General features: G+C 41.1%; 1 long non-coding RNA gene across 3 annotated transcripts in view; it reads left to right on the top strand.

Annotated features, from left to right (window-relative positions):
• Positions 1-24,218, top strand: part of LOC116232334 (uncharacterized) — a 158,321-nt gene that overhangs the window by 15,583 nt on the left and 118,520 nt on the right. For 2 of the 3 annotated variants that reach the window (XR_016459023.1, XR_016459022.1), the window contains exon 4: positions 3,605-4,245. The exons of the other annotated variant lie outside the window; for it this stretch is intronic. This is a non-coding gene — a long non-coding RNA (uncharacterized LOC116232334). Of the gene's footprint in view, positions 1-3,604; positions 4,246-24,218 lie in introns of those variants that run through there. 3 annotated transcript variants of the gene reach the window in all.

Below are 24,218 nucleotides of genomic sequence, written 5' to 3'. Positions count from 1 at the left end.
TGGGAGAAACCACAGAGCTTTGCCTGCCGTGCAGGGATTTGTGCAGAGACAGGGCAAAGTCAAATTAAATAATTTCCCATGAATCAGCCATAGAAGGGACATCCCCAGCAGCTGGGCTCTATTGGGGCGGGGGATTGGAAGAGGGTTGGAGAAGGATGGTATCACACATCTCATATATGTGAGCTGGTGCAAAACAAGACCTCAGAATTACCCAGCTCTGCCTGTTTGAGGCCTGTTGCTCTGTGTTTTGCACTGTTTGTCTCTTCAGCAGGACGCTGCTGCAAGCATGGAGGGGCCAAATGGAGCCGTGACTCACAAATATGTCACTGTTTTTTTTCCTTTGCTCATGGCATAAATCAAAAAAAGGGGGGGAAAAAAAGAAAAAAAAAAAAAGATCTGTTAGCACAGAGCTCAGGTTTGTTTATTTTTTTGCCAGCTGCAACATGCAACCCTCTGAGGGGATCACGTAAAACCAGTCATGGTTTAGGTTGGAGTGACATGTCAAACCCAAACTGTAGGCCTGGCCCCTCTCAGTGAATTACAACCTTGTCAGAAACCTATTATATATATACATACATACATGCATACATACATATACGTATTTTTTTAAAATTAAGGTGGGTTTTTTATCAAATCAAATACCTGCACACTAAATTATATTGCTGGTGCCAGCCTGGCTCTCCCTCGCTCTCCCTGCTCTCTTTACTCAACACTACAATACAGGGGGTTTTGTTCTGAGCAGGGAGTGAATGGAGAGGTCCCTTGCTGCTGAGGAAACGCCGTGTGACCTTGCCACATGTTTTGTTTTTGGATATTTACCACAACATGTCCCGGCGCTGTTGCCTTAATGATAAAAATATTCAGTCATCGAGTGGAGGCCTGGGGTGGTGGGTGAAAGGAAGGAAGGTGAATCAGTAATAGAGTACAGGCATCAAAGATGTTTACTCATCTGTTTTCTGAACCCAGTTTGTTTTGTTTATTAATAGGGCTTGAAATGCCAAGGGGAAAGTTTAAGGTGAACTAAAAATACCACATGTTCCTCTGGCATGGGTTTTCCTTTTGTACTTGCAAAATTAGTTGGATGCTGGCTTTTCCCTTTTTATCCTCTTTCCTCTGAGGAATGGATGCAATTGTTATTTTGGAGGGAGCAGAAAGCTCAGCAAATGAAGGTAGTAGAACACTGGAGTTCTGTGTAATCTATGGGATTGATGTGGCCAAGGCCCAGCAGGTTCTCTACTCAGACAAGTACACTTTTTCAAAGTGCATGCAATAATTAGAAAAAATTAAGCATTCAAATCCTCCTATTGCCATGGACAAGAAGAGAGATAATTATGAGCAAACATCACTGTTCATGCACAGTTCTACATGCAGCCAGGAGATGCTTCTGCAGTAATGACAACCTTGCAGGGCAGCAACGGAACAGCATTAAGCTAAAGAGACTGATAAATGCATCCCTGTGCTTCATAGTTGGATCATGTAGTGTGTTCTCGTGAGGGAAAAACATGTACCTGGTTAACAGTGCATCCAGCAAAGCATTGGCCTGAAGTCCTTCCTTTGTGGGAATGCTTCTGTGGAGCATTATGGTTTGCTTTTCACAGAATGGAATTCAGGGCACACGGGGGGGTTTGCAGAAGAGTTTCCCTCAAGGGGACGTCTGGAAACCATGACCATTTCTGTTCAGAGAACGTAATAAAAAACTTGTACTAATGTTATATCGTGCATATCTGGGCATTGAGTATGAGTGCAAGCTGAAAGAGGCTCCTGCTTGCAGGTTAAATTGCAGATTTAATACAAGGTGATAGAGTGTGCTATGTCTGAGCATACCAGCACTGCATTAACTCCAGCCCATGTTCAGGCTGCCCGACACTCAAGCAATTATTTGCTACACAAGGCCAGAGGGCGAAGGAATTCTTTGGAGGAAAGACCACATCTCATAGATGGTTCATAGAAGTGACTGTGCTGATGGGCAGCTGGGGGTAAAGCTTAGAGGAGGACCTTGGAGCAGAGCTCAAAGAGATCTGATTTCTGTCGTTTCTTTCTAGATCAGGAAGGGGTGTTTGGATTTTCATTATGGAAAAGCTGCAAAGGGAATATATGTCTGTTCCTGGTGTTTTAAAGTAGCAACAATGAAGTAAGCTGAAGTGAAAATAAAAAGAAAGAAAAGGTTTGAGATGAGAGGAAGGAGAGCTTAACAGAAAAGACTGGTGGTACGAGGCTACCTAATGTAGCTGGAATGGGGAATCAAACAGGAAGAACTGAAATGTGTTGGATGTGTCAGATGTACAGATGTCCTTTGTGGTGGCTTGGACTCTTCAGGAGCCTTTCTCTTGCTCCAGCTGTGTGATATGAACCTTCCTAGGTTTTACCTGTTGGGACCTGAAGACCCATCCTGAGCCACTCTGGTTTTGGCTTTTTGCTTCTGTTGAGGTCAGATTCAAGAACCGTTTCAAACTGAGATTTAATATGCCCAGAAATATTAAGACAGCTAAATAGAGCAATGTTATGGAGTTTCTGTAGGGCTTCTCTGATTGTTTGTTCTTCAAATAGAAGAAACAGAGCTGTGTCCCTTCATGCTGAAGAGGGATGGAATGGGTTCTTCCTGGCTCCTCTGGTGCAGTATTGTGCTCACAGGGTGCAGAAATAAATCATTCCAGGGAACGGTTCAGGGGAAAAAATGTTACATGTTCTCAGTCATTTAATTGTATTATAGCCCTTATTAAATAAAGGTACAGGGGAGCATAAAGGTGGACTGCTTTTATTTTTGATGCAGATACTATGTAAATTTATGTACCTTTTTATGCTGATCTTGTGAATGCCCTCAGGTTCCTGAATCATTTCCAAGCTTTCCCTCTCATGCAGTGTGGACCACTTTGTTGTTTCGGTTTTGAAGTAGGTCCTTTTAAACCTCCCCTGTCCGTGTATCTGTGTTGTGCATGTTCACAAATGTGTGTGTGCTCTCTTCCTTTCCTGCAAGCCGAGGACTGAATTTGGAACCTTTTTTTTTTTTTTTTTTTTTTTTTCTGACTGGTTGAAGAAAAGTGTGTTTCTGAGGTGAAAAATTTGCCTTTTAAATTTCTATATAGCTTATACCAAGATTATAATTCATATCCAGGGCTGAATACCAAATGATCCTGTTACTCATTTCCACAAATATTCTGAGAGGCGAGGAGCGAGGCTAGGGAAAACACTGGCCAAAATCCAGTGCTGTTAGAGCCCCAAATCAATGACATTTATACAAAGGTTGGTTTTGGTCTCTTCCATCTTTCATTTAGAGCTATAAGATTAACAGATTATAAATACTGGACGATACCCCAAAGCTGCACCAGCAGCTCAGAGAGGCATCTTTCCTGGTAGAACAAGGGGAATATTGTAAAATGAAGTCTCTATAATAAAGACCCCATCTCCTGGAAAAGCTGCTAGCAACTGTTCTTGATACTATGTGCTACAAAGTACTTGTGAAGACTAAAACTTGGAGGGGTAAGCTCTCCAAACAGGAGAAAACAACTCATCTTTGGCAACAACAGTCGCCACATCACCACATGGGTGACTTATGTGATACATCTTCAGTAACAGTTTTAGTCAAATGTAGCCCTTCTGTTTCCAGGTTGAATGACCAGTGTGTAAATCCAAGACTTCTCCAAAGGAAGAGAAGAGAAGAAATAGTAAGAGAGATGGACTCACTGGTCAGTGGACCAAAGATCTTTGAATGATGTCGATGTTGAACAGGATTTACTTTGACACCTACTGTTCATTATGGCTTATTTCCACTCCTTTCAGTGTTGATGACATTGTGTTGTGTAAACAACTGGAGTTGTTATCCTGAAATAATAATTTCTGTATGTGACCCTGAGAATGTTACATCTCCATATCAGATCAGACACTCATTGTGATTGTGTGATATGTCCATCCCACCATCAGTGCTCTCCTATGCCTGGAGATGACGTTCTGACTTTGCACATTTGCTGCTGATTGTTCATTCATACATGAATCCCAAGGAAGCAGAACGGTAAAATAGTGACCAAGCATATGTTTAACTTCCATTTTGGAGTCTTGGCTTTCTGGGATTGAAATCTTGAGATAAAACACGTGGGTTTCTATTGTGTCTCTAGGGATGCAAAGTTATAGTCCTGTAGAATACGTATTGTGTATAATGCAAAGTTGTTATTTCTCCATTAGTGAGGCTGGTGCTGGAGTTGGCTGTTAGCGTGTCATTCTTCTGACACATCATTAATAAACAGGTAATTTCATACCTGATTTCCACAGAATGTCATGCTGAAAACCACCTGGGTTTCAGTTTTCATCAACATTAGGGGGAAAAAAAAAAAAAAAAGATGTAGGCTGAAAAGTGGTGGTTATATTTGAATTAGGAGTGGTTTAATTGAATAATGGATCAATGAGGTTTGGAGAAGTGTGCATTCTGGAGGAATTCCCTACTGTTGTGAGGGAGATTTCATGATTTCACAGCTTTATCTTCAAAGTTATGAACCTTATTTTTGTTGTTGCAATGTTATTTGCATCGATTCTTTATTATGTCTTATTCCATACATTGAGAACCCTTTATTCCCTTTTGTAGTAGCATTCTGTGTATCTGAAGATCTGATGCTCTCCTGTCTTTTCTTACTTAGGCTGGATACCTCAATTTATTTCCATCATTTTACAAAAATTCTGTTTTGTACCTAATAATTCCAAACCATTTTGCAATTGATCCTTTTCCAGCAGTTGTTTCAGAAGTCTGTATTTGCCAGCAGGTGTCCCCATAAGAGAACAATAAGTTCAGTGCTGGAACACAGCTCCATCTCACAGGACATGCAGTTTCTTTCTCTACAGTTATGTCTATCTTGTGGTCAGTCTTCTCACTTTTATTGAAAATAGATATGTCCTGAAAACCAGAGAGCCCCCAGCTGAAGGAAAACACACCGAATTTGGAAAAGGAACTTGGGAAAGTTATCAGGGATTTTATGAAGTGGTTGCTGGCTGTGAAACCTGGGTTAGGATTTGGGATAGCACAGAGCCCTGGGCTCAGGAATCTCATAGGTGTGCACTTCTTCAGTATCTTAGCACACTGAGAGCATGGGGCCTCCTCCTCTTCTCTCCTATTTGTATGTGTACCTTCAGCAATGCTTAGCAGACAGTAACTGCTTCAGGTAGAAATGTTACCCCAGAGCTAGGAGGAATTCTCAGATCTGTGTTACCTCTCACTGTACTGAGTGTTCATCCGAATCAGACCACCTCTGCCTCTCAACTTAGCAAAGACCAGAGTGAATGATGTTTACTGAAAGACCATATTCTTATTGTAAAGAGACAAAAGGCTTCAGCAAAAAATGCATTTTCTCCCAAAGGTTCAATATAGGTTTTTGCTGTGTGGATGGAGCAATAACGCATCTGCAGCTCCAGAGTTCTGTAAGGGTTTTTCTAGCAGAGTTGGTTGTTTTTGTGCAAACATAACTGACTCTGGTACAACCTGCATCACATGAAATGGAACATGCTATTGCAGCGTTTTCTGAGGAGGTTTTCTTGATTTTCATTTTCTTGATTAAACCAGCAACCACTGCATAAATATTGGAAATAAAACCTGCTGCAAACTGAAGGATTAGTATTTAGTTCTTTATCTAAATACACTCCATTCCCCCCGCGTCCCCTCCCCAAAATAAAATAGTGTTGTTTGAAATTTCCAGGGAAGCCTAAGGCCTAAAGCATTGGGTGAGATGTAAATTTCTTAAAATATTTATCCATCCATAAGTGGCTACATATTTGACATTATTATAGGGTTTCTCAGTGTTCCATTTTATTAAAAAATATTTATTTGGTTTCTAAGATTACTGCTTCTCTGACCACAGAAAATTCAATTACCGAAAACTGCAGCTATCAAATTGGTTGAAAATAAATAGCCTTTTATCCAAACCTGGCATGGACTGGTTTACTTTTAATACGTAGCCATAAAAAAGAAGCTCTTTCCACAGAGAGCCGGTTGGTTGCTGAGCAAGAAGCCAAGGAATACTTTGCATCATCAGGTTTTATTTAAAATAGGGTAGGGTGGGGGGGTAGAAAATAAGTCATGAGACTAATTAGCTATTCGTTTTGCTCTTTGGTTTTAACAAATGACAGCAGATTTCTAATGGTGTTTCTTTTAAGATAAATCAGTCTTCCGTTCTCATTCACATAGGTAAATAAATAGGTAGGTAATAATCCTGACTGCAAACTTAAAGCATGGGGTGACACCTACCTGTAGAGCTTAAAACAGGGTTATGTTTTCAGATGGTGTATTGACAAATAAAAGCAAATAATGCAGGAAGAATAGTTTGAGGTCACACAGGTAGGTTTATTGATTGTTTTTCATCTTTAATGTCATAGATTCCATCACATCTCAAGGCAATGTATTGCAAGCATTTATTAAAGAAGTAGAATATAGATAAAGGCTGTGACTTCCTTTCTCATATGCAGGAAAGGCAGCACAATTACATGTATGGTGAATTCCTGGCTCTTAGCTTCTGCCAGTGCTTTTGCAAAGGTGAGGCAGACCAGCAAGAATGAACCAGAAGGGAACAAATTTAAAACAAATGATTGTCATTTCCAGCTCTTTCCAAGCGTTCTGGGTTAAGACTTCCCCTACGACAATTTGTTAAACATCCACGTTGCTTTTTTCAGTCTGTTTCCTTGCCCATCAAATCCCTTTCACACCATGTCTGAAGACACCATGTCTTTCAGCCGAGGTCCAGAAGGCATCAAAGGCTGGAATGTGAAACATCTCTGTGGTGTCACAAGCCAGGAGTTCATCGTTAACAGGTTCTGTTAGCAGAGGGGCTCACCGAGAGCCTCTGGCTTTGCTGGATCAAGGATGCTTGCTGAGAGATGGCCTGCAGCAGCCCGATGGGGAATAATGTGTTCCAAGCAGATGCAGCTCTCAGGGCTCACGAAGTGCTTTCTTTCCCAGCACGGGGATGAAAAGCTTGGAGATCAAAGCTGAGACACAAGCAAAAGGAGATAATGCACAGAGTCTGTCCAAAAATGGTACTTTTAAAGGGAGACTGCCCCTTTTTTTCATGTTGAATGAATGTCCATTGCCTAAAGGTAACTCTCAAGGGATTTAAAAGGAGCTGGGAGATTTTTCTAAGAAAAACAGAAATCTGTCAATATTCAAAATGACTGTTCATATTGCTTTGGAAAGACTGAGTGAAAGGCAGCTAAATACCTTAGAAGATCTTTCTTTACTATGAGAGTGGTGAGGTGCTGGAACAAGCTGCCCAGAGAGGTTGTGGATGCCCCATCCCTGGAGATATTCAAGGCCAGGTTGGATGGGGCCCTGGACAGCCTGGTCTAGCATTAAATGAGGAGGTTGGTGGCCCTGCATGTGGCAGGGGGTTGGAGATTCATGATCATTGAGGTCCCTTCCAACCCTGGCCATTCTGTGATTCTGTGATCAGTGGAGAAATTTGCCTGCTGTTGAGGAAGTTGAAAACACTCCACTATCTTGACACAGTGAGGGAACCAGAAAGTGTTTGGGTCCTCAGAGCATGTTGTTGTCCTTTGTTTGTTTGCTGAGATTTCATACCTGTGGAAATGCACAGAAGGAGATTGACCTGTGCATCTCAGCTGGAGCTCTGGGGTCAAGACAGCAACCCCAGGCCCACAGTGAGCCCTTGGGGTGGCATCTTCCATTTCCCCTGCTGCTAGGTGGAGACATTGCAGAGGGTTATGTTGCAAAGCAGAGTAAAATTAAATAATGCTTGGAATGGGCTTTGAGGAGATTTTGTGAGGAAAGGACTCGTTTAGGTTTGAAGAATGGCTGGCTGCTTTTCCATCTGTGTGGTTTGCAGGTCTGTACACACACGTCCCATTGTACACAAAAGCAGCTTATTATTTTTTTTTTAAACCAGTTGGTGAGCGTATTGTATGACATCGAGTCATCCAGAGAGATTGCTTCGGCCAAAATGGCAGGAGAGAAAAGAGGCTGAGAACTCACACTTTAATCTCTTTTCTGATGTGATTTCTCAATTGCATCAGGAGGCAAAGTCTCACTGAGCTCAAAAGCCTGGTTATGCCGGAAGGTAACACGCAGTTACGGCTCTGCCAAGCAGCTTTCCAGGAGATCTTTCCTCTGGTTCCCTGGGGATGAACCAGCTCCCATTGTTTCCTTCAGAGTCTGCTGGCTGCGATGCTGCTGAAATGTAGTTTATGGATAAATGCAGTGTAGGTATCTGTAATGGGGGTCTTGCACTTGAAGCTGACGGACCGCTAGCTCAGCCATCAGCTGTCAGCCCATAATATCTGTGGTTACCTTTCCTTCTTTTTAATTTTTTTCCTTTTTCCCCTCCATCCTGAAAGTGATGGCAAGAGGAAAGCTAATGGATTTGAAATTGTAGGAGTAGCTCTACTGACTTCTTTCATAACTGTAAATATAGCAAGTTGGAAGTTTCTGTTGCACTGTTCCATTATGAATGGTGGTGTCCCCATGCTTTTCTCCCAGTGCTGACTCCTGGCATGAGCTGCTTCCTTCCTTCTCACTGTCTCCTGAAAAGCAATAAAATGCAGCAGACCCTTCTGTACATTACATCACGTTTAGCAAAAAACTCCCTGGAAGCAAGTTTATCTAAAAGGCTGGTATGGATTTTGAATGCCTGCTGCTGGATAACATTGCTTTGCTCATTTAAAAATTCATGCTTTGAATAAAGAGCTTCTTTGGAGGCTTTAAAATGTGAGTTAGTGCTTCTGCTGCCTTGGTGGCAGATATCCTTCAGGTGAAAGTATTCATTGCGATGCATACAAACAACACATTGACTACAGTCCCATTTTATATTCTCACTCAATCAAGGTAAAGTTTTTAAAGCTCAATTCATATTAATTTTTTTTTTCCTGTGGGTGTGAAGTGATTTTGACATGGGCACAGCTCACACTGAGAACCCTCCAGACTTGTGGCTTCAGAGCAAGGAAGAGGAAAATATAGGTTGGGGCGGGGACAGGAGATAGAAATAGTTTAGAGGACCCTCTGGTAGTGGCTGTGGGGCTTTAATTCATGGCAGGAGAGATGTGGCTATCACACACCACTTGTCACGGATTTATGGATCATCTGTTCTGCGGATGCTTACAGAACTCTTGCTGAACATAACCCTCCTTCTTGATTTTTTTTCTCTTGATCAAAGACTGCTAGAATTATAAATTCCTGTGATATCTTGAGGTTTTCTTAAGAAGAAAGTGCATTGATAGTACAGTTGCTAGGGTACTCACAAAGTAATATATTTTCCATGTAGGTCTTACCATTTTCTGAGGTGCGTGTATATTTTATATATATATGTATTGACCAATCTGTCCATTAAAATAACCAGCTGATGAATTTTATGCTGAATATGCCCACACAGAATGAGACCATTTGTATGTCATCACTACTACCTGAAATGCATAGAGAATCATTCTAAAACATATACCATATTCTTCCTTGAATCCACTTGAATAAACTTGTATGAAGTTACATGTATGCCTGCAGCTGCAGGAGATGTAACCATGTACATCAATAAAGCACAGTGTGACAGTTGGCTCTCTGCTCCTCCTTCCCCTTGCAGATTTTACCCAGCCCGTAGTGATTATCTTAATGACAGTAAAGGCTGCAAATGTGTGAGGATCAGCAGCTGCTGGGCACACACACATCTGCTGCCATGCAGCTTGGCTCTGCCCTTACTGGGCTTTCCTGGGCACATTCAGATGTGTTTCCTTCTGCACTTCTCTCTTGGGACTCCAGTGGAGGTGATTTGCATCTACTGGATAAAATAGGTAATTTCTGAGCGCTGCAATTAACTGTATTCACTCTTGTAAATACGCTTGTAAAATGAGAGATTTGGTTGTTGCTATAAAATTCTACGTGCAATATTGTGTTTCGTCGTTCTGGGATGGACAAAGCCCTGAGGTGTGTGGGGCTGAAAGTTTGCCAAAAGCATTGACAATACAAATCCAGCTCCTCGTTTTGACTGAGCCATTGAAGCACCATCCATTGTAGGTAATGTCAGTAGTTTGGGTTTTCAGTTTAGGACATATTTGAATTGTCTGAACATTTAATTTAGCCACTGCTAGTAGAGAGATCTGAAGTTTCAGTGCTTCATTCAGCTTTTGGATATGAGCTGCACCAAGGCTGGAAGCTCTGCATCACTTTGGTGATCAGCACCTTCCTATGAGGAACATCTCTTGTCCTGGGGTCTCGGGAGGTTTGCTGCAAGGTTGAGAAGGTTTCTTGTTAGGATTGCTGTGAAGGGAGATAAAACGAGCTGAATGGTGGTATTTTGAAGAGCTTTCTGCAGGGTCCCCACACTGATCAGCTCAGCAGTGCTGTAGGTGGGCTGCCCTTGGTTTTTCTCCTACAAACGAGCAGAGCACATGGGGCCAGGAGCACCCGAAAACAAGTGCATACACAGATAGGTTGGCAGGGAATATGGATGGTGCCCTAGCCACAAAGTGCACGATTTGATCGAGCTCCAGACCTCAAACATCCCTAATTTAAGGGTTGTCCAGATATAGGTTTTTGGTTTACTCATTATAGAAATCAGAGACTAACTACAGCGCTCAGATACTGCTTGAATACTAATAAAGACCACAGCGTGCAAAGATCTTTAAAGCAAAGGTGTTAATTTGAATCCATTTTTAGAAAGCTGTGATTTTAGAAAGGTAACCATTTTATTTTGAAATTTTTAATTACTCGAGAACAAACTGGGTTTATACAACTCCTGTAGCAGGTAGATTACATTCTGGAAACCATGTATTCTGGCATGAGAGAATATTTAATTTACAGTGAAAATAGGGAAAGATTTGCATACAGAACAGTACACCAAATGCTGAAGGTTTGGTCAGTGTCAGTCACTGGGAATTCATGTAGAATTTAATCTAAAGATTGATATTTTAGATACAGATTAGGAAGTTTTGTTGCTGCATTAAAGTGCTGCTTTAATACCACATCACAAAATACTCAGCCATGTTTAATGTAGCTTTACAACCATAGAAACACTGTTCTCTAGTTCCTCACAATCCTCAGGATTGAGGCTGTTGTTTATTGATGGTGATTTTCCTTTATTTTACTGAAAACAGCAGTGCACAAGCTATTGCTACAGCTGCTATTGCTTTTTTTTGTCTATTAGTGTGAAGTTTGATAAAGAACTCTGTGCTGTATGATTGAAGTGAATGGAATAGATAAGAGAAACCAACTATAACATCTAAGCTAATCATCCAGAATTCATAGGCTTTCCATATTTTTGAGCTTGGCAGTATTGTCAGACAATTGAAAATTTTCATCCTTGTTTTTTTTGTTCAAAATAATAGTTGTTGTTGTTTTTTTTTCCAGTTTTACATTGAGTTTGATTAGACCTTCCAGAGATTTAGCTGGTTTATGTTAAGACGAGTCATACCTTGTCAGAACGATAAGGTAAATCAATTAAAATATAAGGATGAGTGATACTTGGATTACCTTCTATCTTCAGCAGTTTTCATGTTGTCTGTAAAGCTTGGAGCAGAGTATTGTAATCTTTTGTGATCAGTCAAGAAGCAACATGGAATATGGCGTTCTCAAAGCACAGCTGGGCTTTCCAAAGAACAAGAAGTTTTGAGTGGTAGATGATAGCATCCTGCATACAGCAATCAGCAAGTGCAGAAATCTTCAGTCCTCTAAAATTGTTGGAGATCTCCAACGTTTCCATTCTCTATCTGAAAAGACAACTGTCTTGTATTGGGGAGAAAAAGGCTTTTGTTGGCATGTCACTGTGACTGGGTTTTCGTAAGATCTTTGTTGTATTTCTGAAAGGTTTAAATGCACGCTGTTATCTCAAGGCCATGAATTCTAGATAGCCAGGTCCAGAAAATTCCTTTTTAAAGGGAGAAGATTTAAAATAAAGCCGTATCTTCAAGTCTAGTATTAATGGAACTGTTCCTCCAGGAATCTTACTGGAATTACTTTAAAAGGATGAACCTCAAAGTGCTAATTTAAGGTTTGCTTTTGCTTTTCTTTTTAAAGAGAAAAATGAAGAGATGAGAAATGTAAAGAAAAGTGGAAACTTGAAAAATAAGGATCAGAACTTGAGGTAGCAAACTTTTCTTCTACAGTGAAAAACATTGGGCTTTTATGTTTATTTCCAGAGTACCTCACTATCAAATTTTCATGTTTCTTTATGGAAATTTTCCAGCCTGGAAGTACAGAGGGAGAGTGTACACACAGAAAAGGATGGAAAAGGAGTGATAAACCCCCTAATAAATCTGTCACTAGGAAAGACCCTTGGAAATGACATAGTTCATAGCTTTCTCCAACCACCCCATCTCATCTTTTAACAGTATAAATAACTTGTTTTAAAACTAGATTTCTCAAGTGGAAATGTATAATTTGCTGGCAAAAGATGCCAGCTTTTGACATTAGAATATAGAACCATTCAATTAGATTTACAGTTTTGAAGTCTATATTCCCTGGAAGATTAAACATTCATTAAGTTCCCCCTTTTCTTCCCCTTTATTTCCTGCCTTTTGCTCCCATCACTCTATAACTTTCATAAGCACTCTTAGTTTTAGTGCTTTAATAAAGCAGCTTTTCTAGAAGTTTAAAGGTACTTCAGATTCTCTGAAAACCTCTTAAAAATTCACCCCTAAATAGGTAATTCACCCTTCCTTCCCTATCCCTTTGTCACCACCATACATCTTCATTAAGATGCATCTAAAAGAGGGTCGTCTGTAATTTAAACAATTACATCAAGGGTTTGATTTTCTTTCTCTTTCTCTCCCCCTTTTTTTTCCCTACCATTGTTATGACTAGACAGAGGATCATACTGAGTACATTAGCCAGGCAGTGACTCAGGACACCTACTGCTTGGAATGCCATTGCACTCTGAAAGGAAAGGGATAAAACCGTCTATCCTCCAGCCCTGAACCCCACTACGTAGTAATATTTCTGCCACAAAAATACTTTGCTGTCAGCTCCAGCAAGGCAACGTTGGATAGCTGCGGTAGTTTGTTGTCAAAATGAAAAATGGTTCAGTGCAAAAGGTCTCATTGCTGGGATGCTAACAATCAAGGAACACTAAGTCAAGCATTTGACAAGGAACTTTGGTCTTGCTGTTAAATACCACTTAATATTGTCCTGCCCGATAATCCCTGCTGTTTAACAACTGTGCAATCATGGCTCAGTGATGGCATTATGCCTTTTCTGAAGGGAAAAACTAGGCCATATGTCATGCATTTGCCTGCATGAGAAAAATACATGTCTCCTAACGTCCAAGGAAAATATAGATGTTTCAAAAATAAGACAATTGCAAACACATTAGAGCCTCGATTCTTCCTTGGAGTTTGTGTCCAAAGTAGAGCGTTGTAGTTCTCAAGGAGGTTAATTTGGGGTGGAAAGCTGAGTAACCGCTAATCTTAACCTGCTGAAAAGCTTGTATGTAGTGCATACAGCCAAGGAGCAAATGGACACATCCCAGCCTTTATTCAGCAGCAGAAGTGGAAAGCTTTGCTGTTATCACTCTGGTCTCTACAGCTTCTGCCCAAGGAACGGCTCCCTCGTGGATGAGTTGTCTCTCCCAGTTAGATTTGTTGCCTTCGGGCCATGACCTCTCATGTACCCATTCTTTCACTGGTCCTCCTCAGATAAACCTCTGCATTCTTTGTGTCATTTTTCTTACTGCCTTTCAATGCCTGATCTCTCGGGTCACCCAGCCACAGATGACTCCTTTCCCTGTTTCGATGTGCCTTTTGGATGGTTTAACTCTTTGTGCCAATAGCACCTTTTGCTTTTATTTGCCCTATTTAGTTCTGAGCCTACTTCTGCATTATGATTTGGGGAATGTGTAGTATGAAGAGATTCTTTAAAAAGGAGGTAGAAAATGTTGCAGTGTAAAATGAATAGACGAATTGAGGCGAATGTCAATAGGAAATTTCTTCATATTAGTTTGCCTACAGATCCAAGCCAGAGCTGGAAATAAGAACATTCACACTGAAAAACAGGCAAACAAACACAAACTACAAAAACCAAACCAAAACAACAACAACAAAACCCAAAACCGTGGAAAAGAATGAAATGGGCAAAACTCAAAGTGTCAGCAGTTTGCAATAGCACAGAAAATAGCGATAATAACTTTCAGAGAGGGAATTCCTGGAAGGGCAAGAAATCTAATAATTAAGGAAGAGCTTGAAGACAGCATTTGGAGAAAAGAGTAGAGATCTGAAACACCCCTCATTAATTCAACTTCTGGGACAGTGCCCTACTGCTGAAGGGTGAGATCCAGCAGCTGAGCCCAGCAGTTTTCCACTCACTGTTTCTCCATCAGTGTGCTGTCAAGGTAGGCCTACATTGTACAGCATTTTGCTTACATATAGACCCAAGTGAGCTAAATAAACATGTAAGAAAGCAAAGAAATTCTGGAAGAGATGGCTGATGGCAAATATTTTTCTATGCTTGATGTGTCAGCAGGGTTCTGGCAGGTGCCCTTAGAAAAATACTGCACACATTTTTGTGCATTCAACACCCCCTTTGGGAGACACTGTTTCCTCAGACTGCCCTTTGGGTTATATTCAACACCTGAGGTGTTCAAAGAAAAATACAACAACTGTTTGATGGTACTGAAGGTCCAAAGGTTTGTGTAGATGACATTTTGATCTGGGAAAACCAGTGGAAGAACCAGTCAGTGGTTCGGGCACAGCCTTGGAAAAAACAGGAGTTAGTCTAAAAGCTAAACCAACAGTAAATCTGTGAGATGCCAGTAACATACCTGGGAGACACATAGCAAGGCTAAGTGCAGATCACAACAAGTTTGAAGGTTTCTGAAGTGTAAAGGAACCTGTGCCTGATGTGACTGCCTGGAGAACCATGAGTGCCAGAACCCAACCAAGTGAGAGCAGCATGGTTACACACCCTGATTTGTTATCACCATACGAATGCTTCACAGTGCTGCCAACTGATAAGTCTTTTAGAGACTCGGTGAAAATATGATTTCATCACAGAATGCTGAATTTACACGTGCAGTTTCTGTGATAGGAATTAGCAAATCCCTTGGCCAGAGCAGCCAAGTGTGTATCTCGATGTTCAACTGCTGTGACCTGTTGCAGAATAGACTTGATGGTAGAGGTGACAGAGAGGCTGTTGTTTTGTCTGTTTCTCGGTGTTTCTTATAATAATCTACTTCTGTAAGGCTTTATTGAGGGGAGAAAAAAGATTGTGTTCTTCCAATCTGTTAAGGCTCAATCTGGAGATGCAGCTCTCTTTAGAATTACTAAAACAGTGGGCAAGATTAAGGTCTTCTAGACTTCCATCTCACTTTGCAGGATCATTCCCATATATAAAAAATGCAGAGACCACTCTGATGATGATTATGATGATGATTTGAAATGAGTACTCTTCTCCTTTAAAGACTTTGTGTATTGACATGATTTACCCCAATGGATCAAACAAAACTCTGCTAAAGAAAAGCGTATGCAAACTCCTTATAAATGGAAAACTGTGCTTGTTAGACCCAGTTCTGCCACAGTAAAACTCCATTTATTTATTTTTAATCTAAATTTTTACCAAAACAGTCCTTGTGCTTACAGTAGATGAGAACTGTGCATATGTGGAAAGAAAGCAAGTTTTAAATGTTTCCTTTGTGCAGTTCATCTTGGTAGGGCATTAGATATCTCTGTTCTGGGAACAAAGTAAGCAGTGAATCACTGATGATTTTGCCATAAAAGTAAGTAAATCATAAAATGAATTTAAAAGACTGAAAGAACTGACAAAATTTGTGGTTTTGCTGTAATCTCCACTGATTTTTTTCCCTTCCAGTTATCTAAGTAGGTGAAAGAGTATCAAATTTATAGAGAAGAAAAACTAATCTTTCTGAAACAGCTTTTCCTATATACTGTATATATTCTTTCCTGTAGAATGGAGTTTTGTTTGTTTGTTTTTGTCTTTGCAGTGATGCAGTTCAAATCCACTGGCTCCAAAGGAGCTCAGTTCTGTTTCAAGTATCTTTAACTTTATGAGTAAGGCACCATTTTCCTTGTTCAGCAGCCCCTGAGGGATAGCTTTAAATGGGTCTATAAATCTATTACTGAAACTCTGCAAGGAAATGATAGCCTGCCAGACTGAACAAAACAGCAGATACTGTGTCAGATGTGTCATATCTTGTCAAATGGCAAGTACATGGCTACTGGGGTTGTGTTTCTATTTGCTATGGATATAAGCTGGTAGCAATTGTTAGGAAGGATTACTCACCCTCTTTACATTCAAGAGATGAAATGGAAAATAAAATTGTTTCAAGATTTCCAGGGGTAGAAGCTGGCTTTATGTGTTGGAAGCATCTGGGGTCAACAACAAAAATGAAGGAACTGCCTCAAGGGTCTCATCCGAAAAAGGGATAAATCCACTTTTGGTACTTTGGTACATACGTGGGGGGGAAGAAGGGAATGAAAGAAGATTAAATAGTCGGTCCTTCAAAACTGAAGGCAGAGCTGGAAATGCTTGGTATCAGCTGGATTTGGAAATGCTTGGTATCAGCTGGATTTGGAACTCTGCAGCTCTGGGTGCACAGTGGGAGGACAGGACTAGTGCTAAGCCACACAGATCACAAACAGGGTTTTCACACAGCCTCACTCCTCAGGTGAAACTCTTGCATGCTTGGGAACTGACTTCATGGTGGCTTGGATGGGATGAGGTGTCACAGCTCCAACCACTACCTGTATTTCTGGTAAATCAGACGGGGCTGCCTGTCCTTCGTAGATCTGGATTCACCAGCTTCCAATTACAGAGGAGCAGAAAGGCAGCAAGGCAAGCACTACCAGTGGCATTTCTAGTAACAATTCCCTAAATAGTCACTTGAAAAAGGTAGGGAAGCAAACAAAGCTCCATAAACTGCAAAGTTAAAGCTCCAAAATTACCGGTATGACTACAGCTTACATTGAAATGCTAATCACTGAAAAACCCTACATTTGGAAGTAAGCCTGCTATTGTAAAGGCACAGCGATGTTCTAATGAGGCATAAATAACCTTTACCATTTTTACGATTTTTTCTCTCAAATGGATGCTATAGCAGTGGATCTAGGTCTATGAATGGAACACAGTTACAAGTCAGTTGTGATGTCTCACTTTGGACTAAAAAATGAGATTTCTAGGCTCACCCTAGCCATAAGCTGAAAGCTTTTGCCTTCTGGGCTGTGGAAACAAAGGCACTTACAAGTTGTCCCACTCATTTCCTTCTCATTTAGATTGTTAGCCATGGAAGTCGATATTGCTAAGGGATGTCAGGCCAGTGGCCAGCCTGGATGGAGTGGAAATTTTCCCTCAATTCCTCATCTTCCTCTAATCCAATATACTTCGATAAAACTTACTCTTGAGGCATGCTTTGCAAAATTCTTGTGGTGTAAAAACAAGACTGAAAAGTAGTTAATAAATCAGAGATCTGGGCTCTTACACTTACTTCACTCATCTCCAACTGAATCTCCTACTATTTCTCCAAAGAAATAGAAAAAATACCTTATCAATTACCCCCTCAAGTATAAAAAACACAATACTAATTCCTAGACCATTCCAAATTTTTCTTCTTTTTCTGGGAAATTCACTGTACTCCTTTACCATCTGTCCAAATGGTGTAGGAAAAACCACTCTGCTCATTTTAGTAGCCAGTTTTTTCAACTGAAAGTAAAATGATTGGATCTTTCTCAAGAATGATAGGAAAACCCAAAAGTTGGTTGGAATCACATTCACAGCAATGTGGTTGAAAAGAACAACATTCCTCCATTCCTTTATTCCTCCATTCCTTTATTTTTAAAATTATCACACTCCCACGGTTTCTCTAAATTCTATACTCTGAAGATCTGTTTTGGACCAGATATTCAGCACTAGATGTGAATTGAAAGACAGTGGCTGGGGCACGTGGCAATTATGGGAGCTTGTGAGCAGGTTGAGTCACCCAAATCACTCTGCACCTTGGGGTTTTCCTTTACTTCACCAACAAATATAAACCTTATTATCCTGAGCTGCTTCCTGAACTGGCTCCTTTCCAGGGCTTTTCCTTGCCAAAATATTTGGCTGACTGTGGAGACGTTCTCCATATTTTAACTTACTGAATTGAAGTTAATGGGACCCACCTGGTCTGGTTTGGAGATGAGTCAGCAGAAGAGTCCAGCGTATTTAGAGTCCTTGAAAGTCATGTCTAAGAGAGATTCAAACCCAGTGAGGACAGAGAGCCAGGGTTTACATCACCAAGGCTTAAAACTGCAGCACTGTGGTGGTAACTTCATCTCAGTGTCATCTCCTGGGATTTTATGGAAGTATTTGTCCAGATAGATAATATTTCAAAAAATTAATTGCATTTGTGATTACAATTATTTGAGTGGGCAGTTTTGTGTAATCTTCCATGCTTCACCTCCCAAGCAAAACTTACCTCTGTCAGTAAAAGCCCTGAGATCAAAGCGTGTATTTGCTGATCACATGAAAAACTCCAATGGAAATAGAGGCTGTAAGTTGTTCTTGTTCCTGTCAGGCCAAATGACATTGCTGCTGCTGGCAGAACTTATTCCATTAGCACCTCTTTGGTGGGTTTCAGAGCCCATTGTAGGCTGCAGGTAGGGCACTATGACCTAAGCCTCGCCGGTGCTTCTCTCTGCAGACAGAGCATTCCTCACCTGTCTTTCTGTTCCCCTTATTAGAAGGTTATTCCTTTGCATTGTTTTAGGAAAGAGTCAGCTTTTCTTTGTTGGTTTGTTTATTTTTTCCCATTAAGCAGAGTGGCTTCCTGTACAGAAACAGATTTCTGATGGGCAGTCCAAATAGCAGGTGTAACCTATTTGTGTACGTGCACCACAGGAGTTAAAAAGAATGGATGCTCAGAAGTCTGGCCATGAACATAATGGTCATTTTTCAAGAGAAGGAGTTTAACTATAGAGCTGTCTGCAAACAGAGCAGCCTTGTTGGTCTCAGAGTAACTTCTACCTTGGAAAATTGTCCCTGCTCCAACCCTCAGTAGAATTCAGAACTCTCAGCATCACAGAGTCTGTAGAGGAGTGGATCACAGGCTCAAGGGAAGAACCAGGGACAGAGGGTCTGGTAATGTAAGTTATGTGAAACCTATTGTGCTTGTAGATATTATGGAAAAAATGCAGAAGAAAAATAACTTGCCTTTCTTAGCTGACATTAGAAGCAGTAATTGCAGTTTGTCTCTTCCCAGAGAAATGTATCTGACACTTTTCAGGACACTTTTCAGATCAGTCATTCTGCTAAGTAGCGAGATCCTAAGTGGCAATCTTTCATTCATACTCCTTCCTTTCTTCTCTCTGGTAATTGAAATGCTAACGCTGAGCCAAGACTAGATGAAACTCTTCAGATGTATATTTGTGGTTTGCAGAGAATTCCCTACATCAACGTTCAATGTTTTTAAGGGAGGAAAAAAACTGTTAGCAGTATGATGTTCCCTTGGAAGTAGTGATTGTTTCACCCCCATGTGAACTTCCCTAAGAGAGTGGATTAAAAACTGTATAAAGTGATTGATAACAAGGACAAAGAAATTGTCTGCTCTGTCCTAAAACCAGTCCCAGGATGTCACCAGTTCAGCAGGCACATAAAGTGTGGTCACAGAATCACAGAATTGCCAGGGTTGGAAGGGACCTCAAGGATCATGAATCTCCAACCCCCCTGCCACAGGCAGGGCCACCAACCATCCCACCTAATGCTAGACCAGGCTGCCCAGGGCCCCATCCAATCTGGCCTTGAACACCTCCAGGGATGGACGGGGCATCCACAACCTCTCTGGGCAGCTGTTCCAGCACCTCACCACTCTCTCTGTAAAGAATTTCCCCCTGATGTCCAGCCTAAATCTCCCTTCCCTCAGCTTAAAACCATTTCCCCTCGTCCTGCTGTCACTCACCCTTCCAAAGAGTTGATTTCCCTCCTGTTTGTGGTCCTGAGCATCCCTGCCTGGCAGGCAGCTAACCTCAGGGCATGGGTGCTGGGGGATGCCTGCAGCACGCAGCTCAGTTCTGTGCACCAGGCTCAAATGTACCAGCTGTAAAGCTGGGCTGTCTGAACTGGGACGTGTGCATCTCTTTTGCCAGATGCCAGTGAATCCTATAGAGCAAGGAGGGCTGGAGAAAAGCCATATACAGCTTCTGCAGATTCTCTAAGACTTTACGGTAACTGGGTAACCTCACTAATTATAGAATAACTACAGTAATTAAAACCAGAGAGAAGCAATAACTCTTATCTCCTGCATTTAAATGCATTTAATACATTTAACAAGCTGTGAAACATCAAAAGCACAGCCACGTGTGTGCCCCTGACTGCCAAGTCAGGGTAGGACATTATCTTCATGGATAGGACATTACCTTCATGGCTTTTTGCAGTAAAACTGTCAAGTTAACAAAGAAATCCTGTTTCAGCTGTAACCATGACTGTGCTGTTGTGTCCTGGAGGTAGCTTACCATGAGGGAATTGGAGTTAATTATCTATGTGTAAGACTCATCTTCAGTTTTGTCCTACCTGAAGATTTTCTGATTGTTTTTATGAGTTGAGCTGCAGTGAGAGATAGTTTTGTGTCTGTAGTTTCAAGCTGGCCGTGTTTCTATTTTCACCTGGGAATATTACAAAAATCCTACCCAAGAGTGGTTATTGAAGCTAGCATCACATGCGTGCTTCCAGACAAATCCTTGTTTCTAATTAAAATACACAATGGATTCCTCAGAGCTTTGAGATCTTCAAGAAGCTACAGTTGTTATTCAAAAAAAAAAAAAAAAAAAAAAGTGAGAGAAGATAATAGCTTAATTAATAGAGTCTGGAACTCTTCCAAAGCACATTATGTCAGTTGAGGTATGTGAGGTGGGGAAGCACAGGGTGGCTGGCGTATGAAAAACATCTCTCATGATGAGTCTTGCAGGAAAATGCCAGTCACACTTCAGCGAGCAACATCGGGTGTCTGCTCCGTGCTCCACCACCCACCCTGGTGTGCCTGCTATTGTTTCATGAGCATTATGGTCTGCAGCCCTTCTTTGCTAGGAAACCCTTCTCCACTGTCCGTGTCACAGAGACACTCAAGTTTTGTTCAGCTCAAACCATAGCTTAGCTGGGAACTAAAATTGCAGTGCTCTAGTTTGCATTTGCAGCCAGTTAAACCTGTGTCATGTGCTCACGTTACCTAAATTGAAACGTGGAAGGATCACAGTGCAAAATTTCAGCCAGGGAGAGGCTGTCACTCCCGTCTCCTGCTGCAGGGCACCACTTGTATTTCCAAAGTAAGCTGCAGTCTGATGATGTCTGACACACAGGTGGGTCCACCCAAGGTGGTAGATTATTACATGCATTGTACCGGAAACAAAAAGAGCCGTCTATGCCTCTTGTTGCACTCAGCTTTGTTTTAAAGATGCTGTTTGTCAGGAGGTATTTTGCTGGTCGAGCAAACGTCATTGAGATTGCAACTTGCATGCAAGTGCCCTGATATTGGTTTTTGTGGATGGTCACTTGTGTGGTGAAGGGCATTGCCACAAGGAAGCAGAGGATGGCAGTTCATTCTTGCAGTGGGTTCTAAAGCTTCTGGAGTTAATCATTCTTCAAGGGCACAGCAAGGCACAGCAGAGCCAGGTGTGTCTGATTTCCCCAGGGCTTGATTATCTCTCGATAACCACATCCTCTCAAGTTGATTTGCTGCTATGTTTTCCAAGGTCTTTTTTTCTTTTTTTTTTCAAAGGAATTATTTAGGTAATCTGAATTGACCATACAATTTACCAAATGAAACCCCACCCTGCCCCCCTTTTTGATTTTATTTTTAAGAACATCACATAGCCAGTTTGCTTAGCAAGAGAGGAAATAATGAAATAAGCCCATTTATATTTTTAGTTTCAAACATGGGTGTCATTTCCATTGAAACTTTATGAACGTGGAAACTCTGAGATCAGCAGTGAGCTTGTACAGGTCAAGCAGCAGTGAAGATTTAGAGGAGCAGGGGAATGGATGGTTATAAAACGTGTCAAAATGAACAAAAAATAGTTTGTACATCCCTTGAGCTGCTGACACCTGTTCTGCTGATGTGGTTTAAGGAATCTCAGTGCTGTGTCCCAGTCGTGCTGGCTGGACAGACTGACATGCTGTAAAGTGCGAGTGTGCTCAGTTTTACCCAGAACTCTGTTTTTACACAAGGGATGCTCCAACCTATGTAAGACTGGACTTTACTCACTTCAAATTTTAAAAGCAGCCAATCATTTGAGTTAGTAAAGCATTCCAGCATTCAGCATTGTAGCTGAATTCAGAGGGAAGTCCCTCTGAATCGAGCACCCGAAACTCCTCAGCTGCTTTTCCAGCTGTGCTCGTGCCGTGAGGTTGGACGTGGCATTGGCATCTTTGTTTTTCAACAACTAGATGACTTAATCTCTGGCAGGTATGAGAAAGAATTCAGTCTTGTTTAGATCACTGGTTTAACTCCAACAAAAATCCTGGTAGACAATTCAGATGTGCTATTATTAGTAGTAACACAGTAGTAGCACAGTCAAGGTTCTTCAGCTTATGTGGCCAAGCCTCCTTCTTAATTATTAGTTTTACTTCAAAGCAAGTGGGGGGAAAAAAGAAAAGAAAAAAAAAAAAAACAACACAAAAAAACCAACCAGCTGTTGACAGCCTCAATGCTATAAGAGGAGGAGAGCTCAGACTCCCGTGTCTTGTAGTAAATGTGACATCTTAGCTAATGTGTCTAAAAATAAAAGGGAAGCGGTGGAGAAAGTGCCTGTTACCTGTGAGTTCAGCCACACCCGGGTGCATTCTTTGCCTGATGAGATCTTTTTGTGATAGAGCCAAACTGCAGATTTCCGAAAGCCAAAGTGTCAGTCAAAAAATGGTAATTTCACCTCCACTTCTTGCTCACCATCGTTGATGTTTCGACTGCTGACAGTGGAGCAGTGATAGGAGCTGGACTGTTTCCATTGGAGGAGTTTGCTGCCTTTTTTGGAAGTTCCGATTCTGTGTGCATGGATGAATTTAGGGACAGGTTGTCTCTTCTATCACCTCTTTACCATTCTGGATACACTGAGTGCCCCGAGGCAGAATTTGCCACTAGTAGAAAGAATGGAGAAGAATCTCTATTGAGGTGGTACCACTACCATCCTGCATGGGTGTCTGTCTGCTGAGAGCCTTGCTGGGAGGCAATGTGTTTTCTCAACTGGAATGCACCACGACAGACAGTGACAATCAGCTGGTGCTGTCCCTGCCAGAGCTACAAAACCTCCACAAATGGACCACAGCTCTCAGTATCCCACTTTGTAAATCTCTGCTGATGGTAGAAAATGAAGATCATAATCGTTTCGGATGGCATACTGGCAGCTCGTGGTCCTTCCAACACACGGGGCTTTTTAGGTCAAAGTACCTCGTTCTACAATGAGTTGAGAATTTCTGGAGGAAAATTTTTCATCATGATTCATCAAAACCACAGCTTTTTGCAGGAATGTATCCGTTTTGACGGCGTTTCCCACATGCAGGACGGCTCTTGGCTTTTGACAGTGAGAGACATCTTTAACAGGCAGTCAGAATATTTGAATTGGAATACCCAAGGTCCCAAGAGACAGCTTTCACCACTATTACATGTCCTCGGGTGGGTCTCTTTTTCTAAAATATTTATTCTTAATACAGAGAAGAGATGTTTTTGCAATCTCAAGCATTTGTGGGATGGGAAAACTGTCAGGCATCTTTAGGTTTTATCCAGAACTCCTTTTTTTGCAAGGATATTTTTTTCTGAAGCATCACTCTTCTTGTATTAGACATATTTTTAGTTAAAACTAAAAGCAGATGGAGGAGATTAGTTTTTCTATTTTTCTGAGGGAAACAGTGAAATCATCAATTTTTGTTTCGAATGGAATTTATGGAAATGGCTGCAAGAATTGACGAATAATTTTTTGTAAACCTGAAATGGGATAACTACAAATTCTAAGTTTCCTAGAATAAAATCCATGCTTGCATGATCAATATTTTGTTTACGTTTTCATTAAGCACCACAACTTTTTCTTGAATAACTCACTGGACAAATAATTGTGAGATTTTTTTTTTATGCTTTAAGTGCAAAACCCTGATTATCTGAAGCAGATTGGCTAAGTCAAAGCATTTGGAAAAAAGAGGAGGAAAATGCTCTTATAATTTCGAACACTTTTATTTAAAAGCCTTAATTGAAATCAAAATTTGATTCTAGGCACTTTTGCTATTTATTTATTTAGCCTGCCCATTACTTTCATAGCTTTCATCCAAGAACGAGATACCATCAACCTCTTCT

Source organism: Phasianus colchicus, chromosome 20 (genome assembly GCF_987193195.1).
Source record: "Phasianus colchicus chromosome 20, bPhaCol1.hap1.1, whole genome shotgun sequence".
Lineage (NCBI taxonomy): Eukaryota > Metazoa > Chordata > Aves > Galliformes > Phasianidae > Phasianus > Phasianus colchicus.
The sequence above is the reverse complement of the archived record's forward strand: the minus strand, read 5'-3'. Positions and strand labels throughout refer to the sequence as shown.